Here is an 8,397-nt window from a genome sequence, read left to right as displayed (position 1 = left end):
TCTCATTCTTTGAAACTCCAGAGAATTTGGGCCCAGTTTCTGCAGTCTCTCATCATAAGGGGATTAGTCTGGTGAATCTCCATTGCATTCCCTCTGTGACAAGTCTATCCTTCCTTAGATAAGGGGAAGTGATGGCGTAGTGGCATTGTCATGGGCGGCACAGTGGTTAGCACCGCAACCTCACAGCTCCAAAAACCGAGGTTTGATTCTGGCTACTGCCTGTGCAGAGTTTGCAAGTTCTCCCTGTGACCATGTGGGTTTTTGCTGGGTGCTTTGGTTTCCTCCCGCAGCCAGAGACTTGCAGGTGATAGGTAAATTGGCTGTTGTAAATTGCTCCCAGTGCAGGTAGGTGGTAGGGAATATGGGATTACTGCAGGGCGAGTATAAATGGGTGGTTTTTGGTCAGCACAGACTCGGTAGGCTGAAGGGCCTGTTTCAGTGCTGTATCTCTAAATAAATATAAAATAAGGAAACCAAAATTGTACAGAATACAGTGCTCGACCCCAAGGGTCACTTTTGGAACCACTGCTTTTTTTGCTACAGATAAATGACTTGGATCTTGGAATATTGAGTAGAATCTCAAAATATCCCGATGACAACAAACTTGGAGGAGTGGCAAACAGTGAGGATGATATGAACTGCCTGCAACAGGACAATGATAGGCTAGCAGAATGGGCAGACAGGTGGCAGATGGAATTTAATAGTGACTAGTGTGAGGTGATGCATTTTGGCAGAAGAAATAGGGAGAGGCAATATATACTTAATGGCACAGTTCTAAAGAGTGTGCAGGAATAGAGGGACTTGTTCACTATAATGTGAACAATTTTTCTTCTTGTGTGGCTCTCAGATTTGTAAACTTCACTGTACTGGAGTGAGGTGACATCTACTGGCAGGAAGCAAGAACTGCAACCAAGCAGCAGATACTCCATAGTCTGTCAGGGTGAAAGAAACATTGCAATGTGAGGAAATAGTGAATGCGTTTGATTGGGTTGATGGAGACATGATACCACTTGTGGTGGAGTCCAAAGCAAAGGCCAGAAATATAAAATTGTCATTATTAAAAGATATGAGGAATTCATGACAAATGTATTCAGGTGGTGAGTGGGTGGAATCTAGATAGAATAGAAAGTGAGATTGGGTGGACAGAAGCAGTGTGAAAGGATGGCTCAAACAAAAGGGAAACGCCCTGAAAGGTTAACTCTGTTTCTCTCTCCACAGATGCTGCCAGAGTTTCTGAACATTTCCAGCACTTTCTGTTTTTATTTCAGAATTTGCAGGATGTTGCTTTGATCTGAAAAAAAATGGATGATTGGCTTTGGCTGCCAGTGAAATTCCACAGGAGCTAAAAGGAAGTTCTGATATCAGTGGCATGTTGATCTCGGGGTATGATTCTTGCTTAGGGTAAGTGATTAATTAATGTGTGAGAGATCCTGGGTTCAAATCCTGGACAAGCCCTTCTTTGTTGGTGTTTTTAGTTTAAGGTCGTCGATTGGTTTCAGCCTTACAGAAGGCGGAATTGATTTCCATATGGAGCCTGCTTGAGGACCAGAGGGCTGGATTCAAAGAGCTTGTCGACAAAATTGGAATGAATGAAATGTGCAGAGAGCCAAGTAGGAATATAAAGTTGTAACTTTAACTGAAGCCTGGCTCCAAAAAACAACAGAACTGGGTTCTGGTATGGAAAGGAAACCATTCCCATTTCTGTTGTTTGGCTTGCATTGGCTCATTAATTTTCTTGTTTTTCACTTTGTTGATGCATTTGAATAATTGTGGATCCTTCTTCAGGGTGTTTTCTTTCACCAGGTAGTTCTGACCTCTGATGATGATGATCGGAATGAGCTTCACCTCACTGATAGTTTTGGAACTGAGCAGATTTCCTTTGCTTGAGTCTACAACATGGAACTCAGTCTGACATGTGGACCCATGGGAGGATTTGAATGCCACCCCTGCGTTGAAGAATAATGTTGCATCCATCCAATAAGCGACCGAGTAGAAGTGACAGTTCAGTCAGTCGAACATTAAACTTTTAATTTCAGGGTGGTGAGTTTGAGTGCCATTTTGTTTTTCCCTTTTTTAAGGCTTCATGAGCAGAGAGTACAAGGAGTGTTTGAAATGAAATTCAGCAAAACTATGAGAAAGTCTCACTTTGATTCGGGACTCTTATCTCTCTGCAGCATCTCGCTGTGAACGATTGAACTTCATCTCATTTCATTCCCAGCTCGGGATCAGTGCGGCTCAGTGGGACTTCTGGCTGTCTCCTGCTTCACAATCCATCAGTGCTGAGAAAGCAATGGGGAATATTATTCAAGGCTCTGTAACCAGAGGACACCGATTTAAGGTGACTGGCAAAAGAACCAAAGGCAACATGAGGAAAAACTTATTTTGCACAGCGATTGGTTAAGATCTGATATGCACTGTTTGAGAGTGTGATGGAGGCTGATTCAACCATGACTTTCAAAATGGTAAAAGATAATTATCTGAAGTGAAAAAAGTGCATGTTTTCATGGAATACATGAGTCTGTGGCATGAGCTGAGTTGCTCGTGCAGAGAAGCAGCACAAGCACAATGAACTGAATGGCTTCCTTTTGTTCTGTAACTATTCTATGATCTATGATTCTTTTCAGAGTGAAATCAACACTCACATACAAGAAACTGACAGGTACAATGTAAACCCCACACTAACATACCAGCGAATGCTAGGGACAGAGTAAAACCAACTCAGTCCTAGACTAGAAACTGACAGGTGCACTGTAAACTTCGCATTACCAGACAAGAAATTGACAGTTACAGTGTGAAACCCACAGTCACTTAGCAGCAGTTGGCAGGTAACGTGTAAAAATCTTTCTTTCATATCCCAACTGCAAGGTAAAAAGGAAATTAGGGACAAACCCAGGCTCACACTTCAAAGACTGAGAGATGCAAAGCAAAACACATACTCACCTACAAGTGCAGAGAAGAAGACACACTCAGAGGAGGTGCAGATTAAAGACACATGCATGTAACAGAAACTGATAGGGATAGAATCAAACCCTTTCTCACTTCTCAGAAACTGATAGATATAGACAAAAGCTGATGCTCACATACAAGTTGTTGAAAGATATGTGGTGAAACTCACAGAGCAATAGCAGAAACAAACAGGTACTGAATAATACCCACAGTCACAGACCAAAAACTGAAATATACTGAGTTAAACACCACTTTCTCACACCAGAAACTCATGGCTACAAAGTGAAGCTGACTCTATCCTCCCAGGCATTGACAGGTACAAAAGAAAACACTCACGACGATACCAGGACAATAAATGTACGTAATAAAACCTTTCAGCTGAAAGAATAGCATTAATGACAGGTGTGGTACCCAGAATGCTCAGCGGCCCAATCTGTTACAGGAGCGGGGCGCGCAGGCGCAGTAGAGACAGCTCTGTCAGGAGCTGGAGCTGCGGGTTCGGAGTTGGAGCGGGATATTCACAAAGTGCGAGAAGACCGCGCCCTTTGCGGGCTCACACAGCTGGAGCAGGGCCTCCGGGCCACAATAACATGGAACAATCCCATCTGTATCCCTGCGGATGGCGACGGTGAAGCCTTTCCCGGTGAGGCTTCCCGAAACCGCGTCCATAAATGGATAAGAATTGGGGTCTGGGCAGCGAGCGTCTGGAGATGGATAAAATTTGGGTACTGGTCAGGGAGCGTCTGTAAATGGATAAGAATTGGGGACTGGGCAGGGAGCGTCTCTAATTGAATAAAATTAGGGTACTGGTCAGGGAGCGTCTATAAATGGATAAGAATTGGGGTCTGGGCAGGGAGCGTCTGGAGATGGAGAAGAATTCGAGACTGGGCAGGGAGCGTCTCTAAATGAATAAAATTTGGGTACTGGTCAGGGAGCGTCTGTAAATGGATAAGAATTGGGAACTGGGCAGGGAGGGTCTCCAAATGAATAACATTTGGATACTGGTCAGGGAGCGTCTGTAAATGGATAAGAATTGGGGACTGGGCAGGGAGCGTCTCTAAATGAATAAAATTTGGGTACTGGTCAGGGAGTGTCTCTAAATGAATAAGATTTGGGTCCTGGTCAGGGAGTGTCTGTAGATGGATAAGAATTAGGGACTGGGCAGGGAGCGTCTCTAAATGAATAAAATTTGGGTACTGGTCAGGGAGCGTCTGTAAATGGATAAGAATTGGGGACTGGGCAGGGAGCGTCTCTAAATGATTAAGATTTGGGTACTGGTCAGGAAGCATCTGTAAATCGATAAGAATTGGGTACTGGTCAGGAAGCGTCTGTAAATCGATAAGAATTGGAGACTGGGCAGGGAGCGTTTCTAAATGAATAAGATTTGGGGACTGGGCAGGGAGCGTTTTTTTATTCGTTCGTGGGATGTGGGCGTCGCTGGCTCGATCTCAGCTCGAGTAATGTGTCCAGTTCTGGGCACCAGGCTTTAGAAAGGACATCAAAGCTTCTGAGACAGTTCAGAGGAGATTTACCAGAATGATCCCAGAGATGAGGGGTGTCAGTTCTCTGGACAGGCTGGTGAAGCTGGGATTGTTCTCTTCAGAGTAGAGAAGGTTAAGGCAAGATTTAATAGAGGTGTTCAGAATCATGAAGGATTTTCATACGGTAGAGAGGGAGAAACTGTTTCCAATGTCCTGGGGGTCAGTAACCAGAGGACACAGATTTAAAATAATTGGCCAAAAATGTCAAGGGGAGGTGAGGAGAGATCTTTTAACCCAGTAACTGATTCGGATTTGGAATGAATTGTCTGACAGGGTGGTGGAAACAGATTCAATTATAACTTTCATAAAGGAATTGGACAAATATTTCAAAGTGAAATTCTCCAGGATTATGGGGAAATAGGCAGGGGGTTGGACTAATTGCATCTTTTTGTTAGAGAGTCAGCAGAGGCACAATGGGGCCGAATGGCCTCCTTCTGTGCTGTGTGATTCTATGAACATAAGAACTAGAAGCAGGAGTCGGCAATTCAGCCCCTCGAGTCTGCTCTGCCATTCAATACAATCATGGCTGATCTCATCACGGCAGTTCTTGTTTCTTGCCAGTAGATGTCACTTCACTCCAATACAGTGAAGTTTACAAATCTGAGAGAGACAAAACAGGAAAGAATTGTTCACATTCTGGTGAATGTGTGGGATTTAGAAATACTAGGAGTGGAGACGAGTTATTACTTGTCTGCTCGATCCCCATAGCCCTGTAAAATTATTTCCTTCAAGTGCCCATTCAAATTCCTTTTGTAATCCTCGATTATCTCCATTTCCACCGCCCTCGTGGGCAGCGAGTTACAGATCATCACCAATCAGTGTAAAAAAGTTATTCCGCACATTCCCCCTGTACCTCCTGTCCAAAACCTTCAGTCTGTGTCCCCTAGTCCTTGTACCAATAGTTAACGGGAACAATGTTTCCTTGCCAACTTATTTAAAACTGTCATAGCCTAAAACACATCTATCAATTCTTCCCTCACTCTCGTTTGATACAGGCAGAACAACCCTAGCTTTTCCAACCTAACCTTGTAACTAAAATCCTCCATCCCTGGATCCATTCTGGTAAATTTCCTCTGCATCCTCTCAAGGCCCCTCACATTCTTTCTTAAGTGTGGTAAGCAATACTGGAAGCAACACTCCAATTGGGGCCAAATCAGAGCTTTATAATGGTTCAGCATAACTTCCCGGCTTTGTACTCAATGCCTCTATTTATAAAGCCCAAGATCCCATATACTTTGCTAACCACTCTCGCAATATGTCTTGCCACCTTCAAAGATTGATGCACATGAACCCCAAGTCCCTCTATTCCAGCACACTCTTTAGAACTGTGCCATTAAGTATATATTGCCTCTCCCTATTCCTTCTGCCAAAATACATCACCTCACACTTGTCACTATTAAATTCCATCTGCCACCTGTCTGCCCATTCTGCTAGCCTATCATTGTCCTGTTGCAGGCAGTTCATATCATCCTCACTGTTTGCCACTCCTCCAAGTTTGTTGTCATCGGGATATTTTGAGATTCTACTCTGTATTCCAAGATCAAAGTCATTTATCTTGAGCAAAAAAAAGCAGTGGTTCTAGCACTGACACTTGGGGAACACCTCTGTCGACTATCCTCCAGTCTGACAAAGAACCATTTCATAAGACTCGCTGTTTTCTGTCCTTAAACCAATTTTCTATCCAATTGGACACTGACCCTCCTATACCACGAACCTCAATTTTGTTAACCGCCCTTTTATGTGGTACCTTGTCAAACGCTTCCTTAAAATCCATATAAACAACATCCACTGCATTCCCTTCATCAACCTGCTCTGTCAGTTCATCAAAAAATGCAGTTAGATTAGTCAAGCATGAACTTTCATTTATAAATCCATGCTCACTCTCCTTAATTAACTCAAACCTCTCCAAGTGACTGTTGATTTTTTACCCTGATTATTCTTTCTAAAACCTTACCCACCACTGCTGTTAATCTAACTAGCCTGTAGTTACCCAGACTGTCCTTGCACCCTTTCTTGAATAAGGGCGTCGCATTTGCCACTGTTTATCCTCTGGCACCTCCCCCATATCCAGGGAAGATTGGAAGATTATACTGAACCCTTCCGTTATCTGCATCCACATTTCCTTTCGCAACCTGGGATGCAAGCCATCCGGAACAGGTGATTTATCTACCCTAAGCACAGCCAGCCTTTTTAGTACCTCCCTCTCTCAATTTGTACCCTATCCATTGCCTCTACTCTCTTCACTTCTACTGATATTTTGTCCAATTCCACTTCCTTAGTGATCACTGATACAAAGTACTCATTAAGCAGATTAACATTGCCCTGCACCTCTAAGCATATATTATCCTCTTTCTCCCTAATAGGCCCGACTCAACCTCTTACTACCCACTTATCATTTACATGCTGCTCGAAGATTTTTGGGTTTCCTTTCATGTTGACTGCCATTTTATTCTCATAGAAATAGAGAATAAGCTGAATATAGAAGATATAAGTATTTCCCATCCTTGATGAGGTGGAACTTTTTTATGTTGTGGGTAGTAATGACTTGGCCCACGAGTGTGGTGGAAGCAGAGACAATCAATGATTTGAAAAGGAAATTGGATGGATACTTGAAGGAAAGAAACTTGCAGGAGGAAAGGGATCGAGCTGGTGAGTGGAACTGACTAGATTGCTCCGGGGAGAGCCAGCATGGACGTGATAGGCCAAACGACCACCTTCTGTGCTGCAAATGACTCTGTGTTGTTTCTCAAATTCAATCCACTGGTGTTTGGTAAATAATTTCAAAGTAAATTGTGCAACTGGAAAATCAGAGCCAAGGCAAGGGACGCATAAGGAAGCGGAATTGCTGAAACCCGGAATTGAACCAGGGACCTTTAGATTTTCAGTCTAACGCTCTCCCAACTGAGCTATTTCAGCACAACATTAATAGTGGCTTGGTGTCCTTATTTTGGAAGAAAATACATACATTCAAGTTTTCCAAAAAATTAAAGAACACAACATGTGAGTAATATTCCCCATTGCTTTCTCAGTACTGATGGATTGTGAAGCGGGGGAGAGCCAGAAGTGCCAATGAGCCGCACAGACCCTGAGCTGAGAATGAAATGAGATCAAATTCAATCTTTCACAGCGAGATGCTGCAGAGAGGTAAGAGTCCTGAATCAAAGCGAGATTTGCTCATTTCAAACACTCCCTGTACTCTCTGCTCAAGAAGCCTTAAAAAAGGGAAAAACAGAATGGCACTCAAACTCACAACCCTGCCATTAACAGTCTCATGTTCGACTGACAGAACTGTCACTTCTACTCGCTCTCTTATTGGATGGATGCAACTCCAACGCAGGGGTGGCATTCAAATCCTCCCATGGGTCCACATGTCAGACTGAGTTCCATGTTGTAGAATCAAGCAAAGGAAATCTGCTCACTTCCAAAACTATCAGCGAATTGAAGCTGATTACGATCAACATCATCAGAGGTCAGAACGACCTGGTGAAAGAAGACACTCTGAAGAAGGATCCACAATTATTCAAAGGCATCAACAAAGTGAAACACAAGAAAATTGATGTGTCAATGCAAGCCAAACAACAGAAACACTGAAGAATTCCATTCCATTCCAGTCCAGAACCCAGTCCTGTTGTTTTTGGAGTCAGGTCACAATTACAGCAACAACTTTATATTCCCACTTGGCTATCTGTACATTTAGTTAATTGCAATTTTGTCGACAAGATCTTTGAATCCAGTTGTCTGGTCCTCACGCCAGCTCCGTATGGAAGTCAATTCCACCTTCTGCAAGGCTGAAACCAATAGATAACCTTAATCTAAAAATGCCAGCAGACCAGGGCTCATCCGGGACTTAAACCCAAGATCTCTCGCATGTTAATTAACCATACTCCCTAAGCGAGAATCATACCCCTAG

General features: G+C 43.3%; 1 non-coding gene across 1 annotated transcript; it reads right to left on the bottom strand.

The window, feature by feature from the left end:
- Window positions 1-7,330: 7,330 nt before the first annotated feature.
- trnaf-gaa (transfer RNA phenylalanine (anticodon GAA)) lies at window positions 7,331-7,403 on the bottom strand. Its single transcript has one exon. It is a non-coding gene; the product is annotated as a tRNA-Phe (tRNA).
- Between the last annotated feature and the right edge of the window lie 994 nt (window positions 7,404-8,397).

The sequence above is a fragment of the Heterodontus francisci genome, unplaced genomic scaffold (assembly GCF_036365525.1).
Source record: "Heterodontus francisci isolate sHetFra1 unplaced genomic scaffold, sHetFra1.hap1 HAP1_SCAFFOLD_618, whole genome shotgun sequence".
NCBI lineage: Eukaryota > Metazoa > Chordata > Chondrichthyes > Heterodontiformes > Heterodontidae > Heterodontus > Heterodontus francisci.
Note: the sequence above shows the minus strand (reverse complement) of the source record. Positions and strands in the feature narration are given on the sequence as shown.